At 42.9% G+C, this 18,041-nt stretch overlaps 1 protein-coding gene across 2 annotated transcripts in view; it reads right to left on the minus strand.

Moving 5' to 3' along the window:
* CCDC178 (coiled-coil domain containing 178) overlaps nucleotides 1-18,041 on the minus strand; it is a 3,486,252-nt gene that overhangs the window by 3,391,378 nt on the left and 76,833 nt on the right. The window lies entirely within an intron of this gene.

Here is an 18,041-nt window from a genome sequence, read left to right on the forward strand (position 1 = left end):
TGAATTAATACACCTTCAATTCCTGATACAAAAATGTTGCAAAATAGCGAGAATTTAACATTTGCTGAGATTCAAAGTGTCGACATGTTTCGGCCAATGCTCATATGGGACAGTTTCTCAAGTGTCCATACAGAATACAGTTGTAGTGGCCATCATCAGGACAAGACATTTCTTCAAACACAGCCTTATAAATGATTCGATATTGGCATCACACAGATCTAAAAAAATGCACATATATATAAAATTAATCACAAAGCATAGACACATTTACATATATATTGAAGCTAGATAACAATGACAATGTGGCCTCTGGTATTTGGACATACCCTATATCGGCTGATGGAATAGCCTAACATTCTTTTAAATCCTTCAATTGTGTCACATAAACAAACCAAATTCGAATACATGCCGAGCATCATGCCCAGAACATTTTGCAATAGAAACATAACATTTGTGTGACATAAAAAAAGTGGATCCAACCCTTACCAATAGCTACTGTATAGGGTGTGATAAAGAAAGAGACAAACAATGACTCTTGCGCAAACAGACATGTAGCACAGTATGATTACTTCAATAATCATTCAGAGGATTCATAGCACACTCTGAATGAATGGAAGATGGCAGGACATTAATTCCATTTTATGCCATTCTAAACCCAAATCTGTTTGTAATATAATTTGTGCCAGTGTATAATGTTGGACCAGGGTGACGGTAAAAACATCAAGCCAAAAACATAGTCGGGTAAACTTATTTTCTTTTTAGCCCAGCCTAAGAAAAACTAAATGAAAAAAGACTCTAGCATAGTTCCTTAAGTATTTATCATCTAAATGATGCAGAGCAGTGAGAACAAGTGTGTCACATGCGTAGACAAGTCATCTATAGTTAAAAAACAGCAAACTTGTTTGTTTCGAAGGGAAACATAACCCTTACAAAGGACATGTCAGAAAGCGTACCTTTGTTTACACGGAACAAAGTCCCTGGCGATTTTTGACGAGCAACAGGCGCGGTTGTATCAGCGTTGCATAATCAAGTAAATCTATTGCCAAGTGAGTCGAAAGTAGTTTAACAATTAGTCAGTAGAGGTTCTGCACAATACAAGAAGGAAACCAGTTAAACTTGGCAGCTCGATGCGAGTCGAGCGAGTAACTATGGGCGCGGTGGAGAACCAACGCTTACCTTAACATACTGCAGAAAACAAAAAAGGAATCCTCTCGTCACCGCCGCTGTGTACCAAATGGTCAGAGCGGTAGTGCGGAAGGAGAATTTAAATACGTGTATGAATCACGTGACGACGGGTAAAGACTTTGTTCTTTAAAGGTGCAGTGTGTACACCCACCTCCTACAAAGGGATGCATTAAAACGCTCTTGTCCAAGTTTACCAATGTTCCAGGGAGATGCATGCGCAGCATGTCAAATATCCACTTAGAAGGAGTGGCAACGATAGAGGGGGTGTCATAGAGGAAAAACTTCATCTCAAAACGTCCTCTTCAAAATGTAGTGTATGCGCGTGTTAAGAGGACCTGCTAAAACGCGATCTAATAAAACGCGACGCTCGAACTAAGATCTCGGCGTATTGGCGTCAACACCTCGCCAAAAAATAGGGTGATGGTGACCCCAAGAGCCAAGCTCCAAAAAGGAGTCCCAGGGTATATAAAACACCCCAGGGGCCAGGGGGTCTAGCAGGTCAAGGGGGTGTGTTGTCTGTGAATTTCTGACCACATCACGTGATCAGATTATTCCATTCCACCGAAGAATTGAGCCCCTGGTTGACCGTGTTCAAAGTATATATTAGTCTTTGTTCAGCGCGGCTCAGAGACAGATCTCTATTTCCTCCTCTCGGTAAAGGGGATATTTTTTGAATCACAAACCATTTGAAATCCGTATAATGGTGCTTTGCTGTAATATAATGAGAGACCATAGGTTTGTTCTCAGTTTTATTCTTCAGGCATGACCTGTGTTCACAGATTCTGAGTCGAACTGTGCGGCTAGTTTTTCCTATATACAGTAGGTTACACGGACATTTAATTCCGTATATAAGCCAATCTGAAGCACAGTTGGAGAAGGATCTTAAATTCCAAACTTTGCCATTCAGGTCAATAGACTTACAATTGTCTATTAGGTCGCAAACTGAGCAGTGGCCACATTTAAAATGGCCCACTGCTGGTGGAAGATTCCACAGAGTGGATTGTGATGAGAAAGGACGTATGGCAGGATAAGTGTGGACCAAAAAATCTTTAACGTTTTTTTGGCGCTTAAAGGCAAACCTAGGTTGTATGGGGCTGAAGTCTTCCGTGGTCAGGATGTGCCATTATTGTTTAATCACTTTGCGCAAGGCATTGCTAATGGGGCTAAACGTGCTAACACATGTAATCCTGTCCTCTTTTATCGAGGGTTCGTGCTGGAGGCATCTAGCTCTATTCGCATATTTAGCTCTTTTATATGCTCGATTGATGCATTTTTTAGGATACCCCCTAGCAGACAAACGCTGTTTCAAGGCTCTACCTTCTCTAGTAAAATCTCCGAGATCAGTGCAGTTTCTTCTGAGTCTCAGGAATTGCCCAATAGGTAGATTCTCACGTAAACTCTGAGGGTGAAAGCTATTGTATCTGAGAAGGGTGTTCTTGTCAGTGGGTTTACGGAACAGGGTCGTGCTGAGAGTACCCTCTTCAGTTTTTGAAATAAGAAGATCCAGAAAAGGAATGGTGGTAGAGTTGGACGTCATAGTGAATTTAATGTATGGGTTATGATTGTTGAGCCATTCTAGGAAACAGTGCAGGCGGGGAAGATCCCCTTGCCAGATCATGAACACGTCGTCTATGTAACGGCACCATTTCAGAATATCTTTATTAAAGGGATTGGATGGATGGTAGATGGATGTGTTTTCAAAGTGATCCATGAATAAATTGGCCAAATCTGGCGCAAAAGTGGCCCCCATACTTGTACCATGGATTTGTTTATAGAAGGTACCTTCATATAAGAAGAAATTTTCTGTCAGGGCGATTCTAATACATTCCATGATGAATGGTGTGGGTACTTTTAGCAATGTATCAGTCCGTCGATTCAAGAACATCTCCATAATTTTCAAGCATTCTCCTTGTGGGATGCTTGTATAAAGGGACGTCACGTCCAGGGTAACTAGAAGATCGGTGGTGTTAAGGTGGATCTCGGAGACAAGATTAATCATACTAGTGGTGTCCTTTACATAGGAGTTCATGTGTAGCACAAAAGGTCTAAGGAACCAGTCTGCATAAATGGAAAGTGGCTCTAGAATAGAGTTAATGGCTGATACAATAGGTCTCCCGGGTGGAACACATACATTTTTGTGAACCTTGGGAAGAAGATAAAATGCAGGAGTGACAGGTGATGTTTTTATGAGAAACTGATGTTCATCCTGATCAATCCATTCTTCGTGTAAAGCATGGTCCATCAGGCTTTTGATTTCTTCACCGATGGAGGCTGTAGGATCATGGTTGAGTCTACGATAGAAGACGGTGTTGTTCAATTGGAGCATCACTTCTGTGGAATACAGTGTGGTATCCCAAAGAACGATGCCTCCGCCTTTATCGGCGGGTTTTATTAGAAACGTCGTGTTCTTTTGTAGAGCATCAAGAGCCAGCCGTTCACTATTGCTCAGATTATCTCTATGGTGGTTTTTATCTCTCAAGAGATGTTTTGTTTTTTCTAAGATCTTATTTTCAAATGCTAAAATGGCCGGACTAACCATAGCATTAGAGGGAGTGAAGTGTGAAGGAACTTTAAGGCCAGTAATGCTAGGTGTTTTAGTAGAAGGCAGGCCATCTTTGAAAAAGTATTTTAAGCGAATCAGGCGAAAGAATTTGTGTAATTCAACCCGAGTGTCAAAGTCTTGGGCTATGGTGGTAGGGACGAAACTCAGTCCGTTTTTCAGGACCGATATTTCTGCCTCAGTGAGAATATGGTTTGATAAATTGAAGATGGGAATCACCAGTTCTGAGGAGGACCCCTCCAATTGCGGGTTTGCATCCGTGGAGGCCCCTGTTGCCACTGACGTGGTTTCCTCCCTCGCCCTCGAAAAAAAGGTTGATTATTAGGGTTAGGCCCATTCGAGGTTGCGGGGTTGTCCGAGTCGCTACTTGACGTGGTATTGGAAGTGTTAGAGAAACTCACATATTTATTCCTCGGGCGGCCTGTCGTTCTATTTCTGCTTTGTGCCTGTTTGTTTTGATCCTCATAAAAGGAGGCCACCAAATATGGGTACGTGATAGTTTCCTTATAGTTTTCCGTATCTTTTTTATATTTCCAATTTTTTTTATCTAGAGTGAACTTTTTAAATTTCACTATTTCTTCTTCAATTTTAGTGAGTTTTTCTTTAATGTCTTTTAAATGTGGCCACTGCTCATTTTGCGACCTAACAGACAATTGTAAGTCTATTGACCTGAATGGCAAAGTTTGGAATTTAAGATCATTCTCCAACTGTGCTTCAGATTGGCTTATATACGGAATTAAATGTCTGTGTAACCTACTGTATATAGGAAAAACTAGCCGCACAGTTCGACTCAGAATCTGTGAACACAGGTCATGCCTGAAGAATAAAACTGAGAACAAACCTATGGTCTCTCATTATATTACAGCAAAGCACCATTATACGGATTTCAAATGGTTTGTGATTCAAAAAATATCCCCTTTACCGAGAGGAGGAAATAGAGATCTGTCTCTGAGCCGCGCTGAACAAAGACTAATATATACTTTGAACACGGTCAACCAGGGGCTCAATTCTTCGGTGGAATGGAATAATCTGATCACGTGATGTGGTCAGAAATTCACAGACAACACACCCCCTTGACCTGCTAGACCCCCTGGCCCCTGGGGTGTTTTATATACCCTGGGACTCCTTTTTGGAGCTTGGCTCTTGGGGTCACCATCACCCTATTTTTTGGCGAGGTGTTGACGCCAATACGCCGAGATCTTAGTTCGAGCGTCGCGTTTTATTAGATCGCGTTTTAGCAGGTCCTCTTAACACGCGCATACACTACATTTTGAAGAGGACGTTTTGAGATGAAGTTTTTCCTCTATGACACCCCCTCTATCGTTGCCACTCCTTCTAAGTGGATATTTGACATGCTGCGCATGCATCTCCCTGGAACATTGGTAAACTTGGACAAGAGCGTTTTAATGCATCCCTTTGTAGGAGGTGGGTGTACACACTGCACCTTTAAAGAACAAAGTCTTTACCCGTCGTCACGTGATTCATACACGTATTTAAATTCTCCTTCCGCACTACCGCTCTGACCATTTGGTACACAGCGGCGGTGATGAGAGGATTCCTTTTTGTTTTCTGCAGTATGTTAAGGTAAGCGTTGGTTCTCCACCGCGCCCATAGTTACTCGCTCGACTCGCATCGAGCTGCCAAGTTTAACTGGTTTCCTTCTTGTATTGTGCAGAACCTCTGCTGACTAATTGTTAAACTACTTTCGACTCACTTGGCAATAGATTTACTTGATTATGCAACGCTGATACAACCGCGCCTTTTGCTCGTCAAAAATCGCCAGGGACTTTGTTCCGTGTAAACAAAGGTACTCTTTCTGACATGTCCTTTGCAAGGGTTATGTTTCCCTTCGAAACAAACAAGTTTGCTGTTTTTTAACTATAGATGACTTGTCTACGCATGTGACACACTTGTTCTCACTGCTCTGCATCATTTAGATGATAAATACTTAAGGAACTATGCTAGAGTCTTTTTTCATTTAGTTTTTCTTAGGCTGGGCTAAAAAGAAAATAAGTTTACCCGACTATGTTTTTGGCTTGATGTTTTTACCGTCACCCTGGTCCAACATTATACACTGGCACAAATTATATTACAAACAGATTTGGGTTTAGAATGGCATAAAATGGAATTAATGTCCTGCCATCTTCCATTCATTCAGAGTGTGCTATGAATCCTCTGAATGATTATTGAAGTAATCATACTGTGCTACATGTCTGTTTGCGCAAGAGTCATTGTTTGTCTCTTTCTTTATCACACCCTATTCAGTAGCTATTGGTAAGGGTTGGATCCACTTTTTTTATGTCACACAAATGTTATGTTTCTATTGCAAAATGTTCTGGGCATGATGCTCGGCATGTATTCGAATTTGGTTCGTTTATGTGACACAATTGAAGGATTTAAAAGAATGTTAGGCTATTCCATCAGCCGATATAGGGTATGTCCAAATACCAGAGGCCACATTGTCATTGTTATCTAGCTTCAATATATATGTAAATGTGTCTATGCTTTGTGATTAATTTTATATATATGTGCATTTTTTTAGATCTGTGTGATGCCAATATCGAATCATTTATAAGGCTGTGTTTGAAGAAATGTCTTGTCCTGATGATGGCCACTACAACTGTATTCTGTATGGACACTTGAGAAACTGTCCCATATGAGCATTGGCCGAAACATGTCGACACTTTGAATCTCAGCAAATGTTAAATTCTCGCTATTTTGCAACATTTTTGTATCAGGAATTGAAGGTGTATTAATTCATCTCGCCTGTGTTTGTTCTCCTTAAGGCTTTTTGTCACCTGGAGCCTTGCCTTATATATTTGTTTGACACTAATTTTACATTCTTTCTATTTGTGTCTTTTTTATTTGATCTGTATGTGATTGATGCTCTTATTTGTAGTTTTTTAATGTTCTAGATTGTGAATTAAAATTATTCTCATGTATGCCTCTCTCTCTTCTACCCTTGGTTTTTTGTGCTATTGACACAAATTTTTGCCGTTATATAATCATATGTATGTGTGACTAATATTGTATCCAACCTTGCTCTGAATGAGGGTAGTGAGGGGTAAGCAACTCCTAAGCACCAGGTCCCTGGTACTTTTTTTCCCCGTTTCTTGTTAATTCAACCCGATTGTGAGTTTGCTCCCCCGAAAACAAAAAATATTGGGTTTTGGCCTTATTTGCTAATACAATAATGCCCTACATGTACGAGCCCGAGTATACCGAGGACGAACTACTGGAAAGGGAAACACGTGAAAACGATGGGTCTTCGGACGGCAGTTGGGAGGATGATTCAACAGCTGAAGAGCCTGGACCTAGTCGCATGGACGGTGTTTCCACCTGGTGCACATGCAATCGGTGCAAGCTAATGCCAACCGAGGACGAGAACTGCTGCTGCTGTGAAAACTCGGGATGCGTGGCCTATATTTCGGAAGGCGAGCCACGAACGCAATGCATCACCGAGCTGCCATACTTCAGGGCAGCCTGCCTCACACTGTCCGTGTTGAGGATAATGATGGTGCTTATGCACAAACTTCGCGCAACTGTTCGTCCTCGTAATCCGAGTAACGAGTAAGTATACTCTGCTTGTCATGCCACTCCTATTTCATGGTCTTCTACTATATCCAAAATTACATATACATATCATTGTAACGCATGTAAGTCGTTCAATAGTGTGCAGTGTCTAGATAGCATTTGTCCGAGCAGAATGCCATTAGTTACAAGAATTGTCATTGACAACAAACGTTTATTAAACTTATCTTGGTCATTTAAAAACAGTTTGTTTCATTCCTTTTCACAGGTGGTACAGGCTGGTGGCCTATCGTTCCTTTACATGGTGGCTTTACGGGAGGCTTGGACACCGCGTTCGAAGAGTGATAACCGCCTGTGCCGTTCGTGCCATAAGAGAAACGCTCCCGAGTTACAGCGGTCAGTACAGGGGATTTTCTCTCGCTGTGCTGCAACCTGAACTGTACAATGTGTAAAGTTTTGTATTTTTGTGTCATCAAAATAAGAAACAAAATAAAACACCACATATATTTTAACAACGGTTGTTTCGATGTTTTAAATGAATCAAGTGTGTCTCCATTCAAGGATGGACATCAGACATCTGTGCTCGGAATGGGTGAAGTTCAGGTCGCTGTGAAGCGGGGTGGTCGCTATCTAAGCTAACATAATATATTATCAATAATGCATGCACTAAATAACACTTGTTCAAAGTCTTTCAGTCGGTTATGTCTCTATAAAAGTCACACATATCTATACTATCAATTAACATTGGATTATACAGGCCTTAGGTCAAGGGTCTTGACCACTATAATACACTGTTTGAAGTGTGGGTCTGTGCTCACAAGAATCTCTGGTATGTGGCATTTGTTATTGATAAGCAACAATATACTGCAGTAGGGGTCTAATGTTAGTTGGGGATCTGCTAGGTGGGCATCATGGCGTGGTCAGTGGTCTGGCACATGAAGAGAATACCTTGCAGGGACACAGGGTCAGAATGGCAGTAAGTTTCCACTGGCGAGGGTGCGTGGGCAAGGACACGTTTGTGGAGATGAACGAGTCATGTGCTTGGTTCAGGCCGGTTCACATGCAGGACCGTGATCTCAGAGAGTGATGTGTTACATTTATTAGCTGTTGCAAATACCTCTGGAGTTTTCCAGTCAGAGTGGGAACGAGGGTGTGGGCCATGTGCTCTGCGCGCTGTACTATCGCAGTGAGGCCGGGTCACCAAGATGGAGTGGAAAGGGGGTACAAAAATGGAAGCCCTGTGTCCTGCTCAGTGTTCCCATCTACGCGAATGTCATCCAAAGTTAACATCACATAAGGGCAAGGGGAGAACCCACTACTAGAGGCACTTGGTACGAGTTTCTACTGAGAAGTAAAGGATGACAGGGGCCTGATGGCCCCTCACTCCCACACACTTGCCTGCACGCCAAAAGGCGTTTCGCACCCGGGGATGAGCGCTGGCATGGGGGGCTGTCACGCGCGCAAACGGCCAAGGTGCCAAACAGCATGTACACTTTAAAAGGTATCCCACGCCCAGGGGCCATCGCTCACATGGCCTCCTCAGACCCCGTGTCTCCAGGCAGGCCTTCCCCGAGGCAGGCCGCCCCCCTGCAATCCACATAGTTGTGTCTCCATTCAACCACTTGATATGTCTCATGAGAACATCTTTGTGCTTTGCAAGTCAACTCCTGAACCTTCTACCTGAGAAGCACTGAGATCTATGCTAATCTGCTCGTCGCCGTGCTATCTGTGACCGCTTCGAGCAAACTCGTCAGTGTGCTACCTGTGGCCATCTACCTGTTCTCCTGCAACATACTGCTCGGCCTGCTGAATCCAACTGTTTGTTGGTCAAGGGAAGGCCATGTATCCTAGTCATATTTCGGTCATTTTTACATTTCAATCTATTTGCTATTACAGTACCCAATAGAGCTGTGGTCATTGGTCTCATTGCTATTGACTTGAGTTTCAGTTGTTATGCTATCAATAGATCTATTTATTTTCATCTGTGTTAATTGTCATCGAATGGCATCCTTCGAGGGTCCAGTCTATAATATAAGCATTTTTCCTTTTCGTGCAAGACAGAACATCCAAGGGACGAGTCACATGTTCAGAGTTTAGTCACATAATTTAAAACATTTCTGTAATTTATGCAAATACTAAGCCGCACATGATGAACTGGTATGGTTCCGGCGACCAAAACAAACCTTGCATTGAACATGGTATGGTTCATTTACTTTTTTATGACTTTTTATTCATCAAGGTTTTATAATAATCTTGATATTTAATTTTCAGAATTTTCAACAATGCCTGCCTGTTCGATTAGCGGTTGCCCTTCGAAGACCCATGCTAAATCTGAAGGCACTACAATGCATGTTTTCCCGAAAACTGTTGATCGAATAAGAGAATGGGCCAGACATTGCGGATATCCATTGGATGAGCTGGAAAGTAGAGTCCAACAAGTCTTTGAGGACAAGAGGGGTGATCGATACCGCATCTGCAGCGGGCACTTTCCCTCGAACATGTACACCACATCTTGGGTAACAAAGAAGAATAAACGGCGATCGACACGAAAATTGCTCACAAACGCTATTCCCACTCTATTCGTCCACAATCCGCCAGAGGTGAGTCAAGTGTCTGTTTTTAGCTTTAGGCCTTGCGGTAGTGTGTAGGTAGCCGAATGGATTCATTGATATTTTAGGTGTTGTTTCCAATTTGTAATACTTTTGACATTGATATGAATGTATAGCTTTTTGAATAATGACATTTATCAATATATTATTTTTAGATTTCATAACGCACAAACGAAATCTATATATGGGCACAGGCAACTGTGCTATATTCCGCATTACTCAAATATTCTGTCTCCTTACATGGCAAATTTAAATATTGGCATTTCATTATCAAACAATAATTTACCTTTACAACTTCTTGACTATCCCTTGAATCTGAAGCAAGAACATTCTACTTCCGTCACGTGCTCGCAGTTATCAACCACTTCTAGCGCGTATCAGGTAATCATACTTGGCTATTCCGCTACAGACTTGTTTTATGCATGTCAAGTACTAGTTTTTATGTATCGTGTGATTATTTTACCAATTGTTTGGTTAGTACTTTCCAATTGATACACACCTTAGTTGTCGTCCCCTGGTGTTTGTTTTCAGTTATAATTAGTGTTATCCATACTAATGCAAGTACTGTCTTTCAGGGAGATGCTGAAGCATCCACCACATTGACAACCGCCCTAGATGTTCTTCAACAGCACGAGGTATGGATACTGACAGCTCCATCGACCGTGATCGTCAGGACTGGAACACTTGCTGTTTGATTGTTCTACACCATGTTTCCTTCGTGGTTAGCCGTTGATATGTACCTGTGCGGTCGACCCCAAGCTAGTGTTGCGTTTTCAATATTGTAATCCTTACTAATGCAAATACTATGTTTCAGGCAGTTGTTGAATCGTCAACCCACGCAGTTGATGCGGAGCCCGACATTCAAGTAATTCCGGTGGAAGCGGGACCATGCGGATACGAATCGGCGCAACAGCTTTCGGAAGTGCGCACCACATTGACAACAGCCCTAGATATTCTTCAGCAGCACGAGGTATGGATACTGACAGCTCCATCGAGCGGATCATATAAGGTGATTCCATTTGCTATACTTTCTTCTCTATTAATGCAAGTACTGTGTTTCAGGGAGACAATGGAGCTTCCACTACAATCACAAGATCCCATTTAGATGATGCAGATGTAAAGAAATCGGAAAAATAAGTCGATTAAATCTGATCATATTTAAATATTCCTTGATTCTTTTAGACAATGCAACATTTGTGGTTATCTCTTTAAATGTATCTGTGCCGTCGCCCCCAAGTGTCTGTTATGTTTACAATATTGAAAACCATACTAACGCAAGTACTGTGTTTCAGGGAGTTGCTGATGCCTCCTCTTCAATACAATCATTCGTGGGAGTCCATACAGAGCCAGAGGTATGGATACTGACAGCTCCATCGAACTAGGTCATCAGAGCTCGAATACTTGTCGTTTGATTGTTCCACACAATGTTTAAATCGTGTTTGGCTATTGAGATGTACATGTGTGTTCGTCCTCACGTGTGTTTTATGCTAACAATATTTTGATACACAGTAATGAAAATACTATGTTTCAGGGAGTCGATGGAGCCTCATTCCGTGCAGTCTATGCGGATACAGAAAATATAGTCGTTGCAGCGCAAGACGAGGGGGAGACATGCGGATACGTATCGGAGCAACAGCGTGCAGATGTTGAAGGTCGAGCCAAAAAAGTTGCAAAGAAAAGAAACAAAAATAAGGTTAGTTACAAACAGTTCATAACTTTAGACATTTTTTGTGCTGGGGACTATTTTATGTTTTTTCCAAGTCAATTGTACTATACTTTATCTTGTGTTTAAACTGAACATCCCTTTTCCAATCTATCCTCTAGTTACCCGTGGGTGTCCGAACTATACATACACAGACAGTGAAGCGAATGAGAGATGTTGCATGCCAGACCATTTACACTATGGAGGAACTTAATTCAGACGCCGCGTGTTGAGACTAGAGATGCTCATGTCCAATGGCCAGAACATGAAATGAATCTGTCCGGAGAATCCAGTAAAGTTGTAAAGGACCATTGCTACAGTACGACCGCACCACCGCAACAACATGATACTGGATGTATTGAAGATAGCTCTGAAGTAGTCGCAGATCAATTTACACAATCTACACTCGCCAAAAAATTGCCACCAAAAAAGCTGTCGACATTGTTGTGTTCTCCCATCAATGTTGAAGTAGCAGATGTTGAAATGACAGAGAATGAACCAGCAGCAGCATTCACCGACGCATCAGAACTTGTTAGCAGCAATATTTCTTTCAAATGTGGTGAAATGTCCTCAACGTCACAGGCCGAAACAACTTTGACGCAGGATGACAGTCTAATGAAAGAGGGCAAATACATAGTATTCGACAGTTGTTTGATGGATATTATAAGTATGCTGAAATGTGGGCATTCCGTCAGAGGGAAAGTATGTGGGAAGCCATTGATTCATGTGACTCGTCACAATAGATGCCGCCTGTAGATTACATCATACGTTCTCATGGTCTGCACAACCGATGGTGGGGAAACTGCCAGCAGGCAATCTACTGTGTGCAGCTGCATCACTTTTTAGTGGCTCCAGTTTTAGAAAGTTAAAGTCTTTCTTTCAGTTTGTGGGACTCCATTTCATTTAAAAAACGCAGTACTACAAATACCAACATGATTATCTGTTTCCGGCCATTAGTGATGCTTGGAAAATTGAACAATTGTCTCTAGCAAGTTCATTCGAAGGCAAACGATTCAGGCTAGCCGGCGATGGACAGTGCGACAGGCCTGGATTTTCTGCCAAGTACTGCACCTACCACTTTCAGGACATGTATAGTAAGAAAATTGTGAGTTTGGTGGTCGTGCAGGTAACACAATGTACATTCTCAGTGGCCATGGAGAAACTAGGATTTATAAAATCAGTGGAATATCTGCAATCGAGGGGAATGCACATCGACCTCATAGCCACGGACAGACACGTTTCAATTGCCAAGACAATGAGAGAGCAGTTCCCACATATTAAACATCATCAATTTAACGTATGGCATCTTGCTAAATCAATCAATAAGAAAATCTCGGCTGCAGGAAAAAAAAAGGTTTGGAAAGTATTTCAGAGTGGTCCCAGTCTATCAGCAACTATCTTTGGTGGAGCTCCAAAACTTGTGAAGGGTCAGTGGAAATACTACTTGAAAAATGGCGGTCACTGATGCACCACTGTACCAACGTGCACTGCTGGTCAGAAAACCTACATTTCCACCAATGTGAACATGGCCCTTTGTCCCCAGTGGAGGCACGGAAGAAGAAGTGGTTGAATCCATCTTCACCGACACACAAAGCCATTGAGAAGATTGTTTTCGATAAAACTCTATCAAGAGATTTGAGGGGACTGACAGAATTCTGTCACACTGGAGGTTTGGAGGTGTTCCACAATATGTGCCTAAAGTACAGGCCAAAGTGCTTGCATTTCAGCATACAGGGCATGAGACATAGGACTCTACTTCCCGTCTTGGCCCATAACGAGAATCTCGGCCGTGAACAATCTAGGCCTACGGGTAATGTAAGGATGCCTCGCTACACTAAGGACTTTTCAAAAAGAAGTAAGCAATGGGTGATCAAACCAGTCTACGAAGAAATGGAGTTCGACTTTGTCAAAAGCCTTATTGTTGCTGTATTAGAGAAGCACAGATATGGAATTTTGAACGTTTCTGTGCAGAGCACTGATCCATTGCCACCCAACATTGCCACTGTGCCATGTCCACCCAAAGGAGAGCTGGTTGTGAAGTACAAATCCCGGTTTAAATAATTGTAATACGATTGTCTTTTTGTAAATAAATGTTATTGTACAATGTGCATACAAAGTACGCTAACCCCTACCTTCACCATCCTGGGTGCCGAACAACCTGGGTGTCATCTTTGAATTCTCTCTCTATTCACCTCATATTGCTGACCTTGTCTATATGTGTATGTATATATTTTTGTTGATGTAACTAATTTTCGCAATCTCTTCTAAATGCTGGGCACTGTTAACCGAGGGGAGGCTTGCGTATTGCAAATAATAAAACAAACAATAAATCTCACTTTCAACTCAACTCCTCGGGTACTTTCCCTGACCTTCCCCAAAAAATTAAAAGTCTCAATAGTTATGGTTCTTTGGGGCTTCAAAGCTCGCAGACAACGAGGACAAAATTGGGGGCCTTAGAACGCGCCAAGCGAGCCGTTGAAGATGGGAGAGAAGCCAGTTCGCATTTGCACATTGAGGCGCACTACATAGATGGATTCGAAACTTCAAGTTCTCACAGATGGCTTTACTACGGGATGTTGCAAAGAAAGAATGTATGCTCATTTCTAGTGAAGGTCAGCGGCTTTGATTTTCAGCTCGCGCCCTGAAGAGGCCCACAACTCGCACTGGCAGTATAAGGTTCTATTGTTTTTTGACCTTGAGAGACAGGGACCATGCCGAAAGAACTTCATTTGAAGGGGGGTGGGGGGTGCAATAACGTAAGAGACGATAAGGCAGAACATTCTTAAACTAGACAGAGTTTCATGTTAGTTCAGTATACGAAAAATCGTTGTCAAGAGCACAGTAGGATTTACGGACTGCATTACGCAGAGACACAATGGAAATTGCAAATATAATGTAAGTAACTCTTTAGACGCTTTTATACCGGAATGAAGAATTAATGATTGGATGCATGAATAAATGAATGAATGAAGAGCTTTGAAAACGTTTGTAGGATGGTCCTTGTAGCGGGCACATGGACATGCAGGTCCACATTCCACACGCATGTAGACAAAAAGTTGTTTCTCATTGTGTACTAACCTCGATTTATTTTGTTAGTTTTCGCATTGATTTTAGAGCCGAACATACTCCATTGCACTATCCTTGAAAGCAAATAGTTTCAGCTCGGCCGTAATAAATAAAATGAATAATATTAATAAAAATCGGCTGGCGAGACTAATTATAAATGTTATGTTTTCAAAACAGGTATATACTTCCTTTTGCCAATGCCACCAGTTTCAGACCCCGGCAGATGGTTTCTTCAACCGCCAGCTGCAGCTTAATGTAAACAACTGCACCATTCTGATGATCTTATGGGACGATCGCCATGGGCCCATATGCCCTTACGCGGTACTAGCGGCTAGAAGCAACATATCAAACTTTACGCTGGCCTAGTGCCTACTTGATGGAACAGCCTTGCGGTTCAACGTGCGACAAAAGTGCTTCTTTGAACGAAAACCAACACCCTGTGTCCCATAAAGGAACAGCGTGTGACTCACGATAAACTTTTACGGATTTGCGGATAGAGATAAAAGAAAATAAATGACTTTCCGAGTTCATATGGCAATTGCTGAATATTCTATAAACATTTAATGTCAAGTAAATGTACTTTACCAAATTTACTGTGTTGCCGTTTGATTTTAAAGTACAGTTTCATGTGGCTCGCTGTGTTGTGAGCTGATCTGTGTTGGTTTCCGGGTTCTGTGTGAAGTCGCGTAGAAGACGACTGGGCGCGTTTGCCTACGCAGCACAGAAACGTCACGGAGAGAGGTGGGGAATATGAATGTTTTGATAATGTCTGGCTCAGGGGTGGGGGATATGATTTAGTGCTGCAAAAGCAGGTCAGCCAAGGCGATGGGGGAAATGATAGGATTATCACAAAATGGCAGCTCCTTGATGCCTGTTTTCGCGTGCGTTTAATGGACGAAAACTCAGGTAAGGTCCATAGGAAATTTTTCTAAAATCGACTTAGGCTTAAAAACACGTGGCCGACCCGTAGGGGCAATACACATTTTTGACCGAACCATTCCTTTAACGACAAAGAGAAGCTACTAGTAAGTATACATTTCTATCAGTGAATACAAAGCAATTTGAACATGTACACAGCCCACAACTTTTGCTCTGCCTTTGTTTTGTAAGGTGTAAATTCACGCATACACAAGGGGACATTTAAATGGTCATCCAACATATGGAATATTCACCAAGAGTCAACTTGTTTAAATGTAATACATTAAAGGATTGCATCATTGTTACAAAACCCAATTACTACTGATGACATACCTCCTGAGGAACTGCTTGCAACATAAGAGCGGGGAAACACGTGTGGAGGCGAGGGTACACGAAAAATATTCAGAAACTCAGTGAAATGCAACTGAATTTGAGACCACATACGATAACCACTGACAACCAGTGAATCTTAACTGAATTGTCATAGGCATTAACTTTAGACAGATCTATGTGATCACTGCGCCGCCCACAACTGCGACGGCCGAAAAATGCTGACGCCAGTTACGGCGCGGCGCAGTGATCATATCGATCACTGTGTCCGCTTCCCCCAGCCAGCATTACCTCTCCTAACCCCCCCACCCCACTTACCTTTAGGGCGGCACACTTCTGCGTGTGCTGCCCGCACTCTACGATCCCTGCAGCATCAGCTCTTCCCACTACTGTGGGTTAGAGCTGACGCTGCAGGTGCTTTTCTTTTTTTTCTTTATTTTTTTCTTAAGTGTCCCCCGCTTTCCAACATGGTAAGTGGGGGACTCCCCCGCAACCCCTGACGCCCATTACTGCGCCCATGTAGATCGGGGGACACCCCCGCAACCCCTGCTCTGCTTGGGCGCAGTAAATGTCACCCTCATTTTGTGCGCCTCCAAAGGCGCAGTGACTGTGGGGGTGCACAAATGGGGGCGACATTTTGGTACGATACCACTTTAGACCAGTGTATTTCAACTGATCTTTCACTAATCATTATTTTGGACATGAAATAAACATCTCTGATGAAGCACACAACAACGATTTTTATTGCATTCTATAAGAAAAGTGCAACCAAGGACTTTTGTACTTCTTTTCATGTGTCAAGGCTCAGGCCAGCCTCTGAGCAAGCCCAGGTCACAGTTTTTCTTTTCAACTTAAAATCCTCTTTCATTGGAGTGCGCCAACACTGTTCAAAAGGCAGGCAACGTATTCCACCACTTTTTAAAGGTGGTCCTATGGGTCAGAGACCCCGCCCTAGAGAGTCCTTCCACGCTGCTAAAACAGGGTAAGGAAATATGGAACAGGGCCTGGAAGCGCTTGGGAGTCCCTGACCCCTGCTCTGATCATATTCCCTTAACTTGAGTCATAGGAGAACAACAGGGATCAGTGGGACAGTGGGACAGTGGGATAGCCACCATCATAGACCTGCTTCAAGAAAGTAAAATATTGAGTTTCCAAACTCCAGTAGACGAATACGACATAAATGAAGGACAATCATTACTATATCTAGGCATGGCCAGGTGGATCAAAGAGATGGGCAGGCCCAGAGGAAGTGGTGGAGACCAAAGCAATGTTAGACACCATGTGTGATGTGGCAGAAGGGGGACAAATGATCTCTAGAATATATGACTTGCTCCTGGGGAGCTGCACTAGACTGCAGCTAAGGGTGAGAGAGCAATGGGAGATACACATAGGAAGATCCTTTACGGATGGAGAACGGAAGAGAGCGCTGCAATACATCAATAAAGTCTCAAGAAATGCCAGGTTCAGGCTAACCCAACTATATGTCACACACAGGGTGCAGGACCACACTTGCCCGAGATGCGCACAAGAGGGGGCAGACATGATACACAGGTTTTGGACATGCCCAATAATTGGGAGGTTCTTGGGGAGGATCACGCAGAGAGGGGGCATCCAGATGCAAGCCTGGCCCCCAGAGTTCTGCTTGCTGGGGCTGTACCCGAGAGGTAAGAGGGGAGAAACACACCTCACTAAAATGAAGACCTGATCTGCATACTAGCGAAACGCAGGATAGCCATTGCATGGAAAAAAGCAGAGGGCCCCAATTTGGAGGCATGGTGGAGTGACCTGAAGAGATGGTCACGAGCGGAGACCACGGTGTGGCTGGGAGCCCTAAGCAGAGGGTTGCATGAGGCCAGCAAGGGTGGGATAGTCTGGAATGCACTGATTCAGACCATGTTTACAGAGGAAAGAGTTAGGCCCACAAATGTGTATTGACGAGGGGACTGAGAGGGAGGGGGAAGGAGTATAAGACCACGGATGTGATGGGTAACCGGGGGGGAGGACGTCAGCCTACGCTACGAAACAAGATAAGGCCCGGAGAGGGGGTAAAAGCCAAGTGTGATATGGATCCACGTGAAGCACACAAGATTGTGAACATATGTTTGTTATGCCATGTTAAAACCTGTCTTTGTGTTTGGTT

The sequence above is a fragment of the Ambystoma mexicanum genome, chromosome 5q (genome assembly GCF_040938575.1).
Source record: "Ambystoma mexicanum isolate Mex_15411 chromosome 5q, UKY_AmexF1_1, whole genome shotgun sequence".
Taxonomy (NCBI): domain Eukaryota; kingdom Metazoa; phylum Chordata; class Amphibia; order Caudata; family Ambystomatidae; genus Ambystoma; species Ambystoma mexicanum.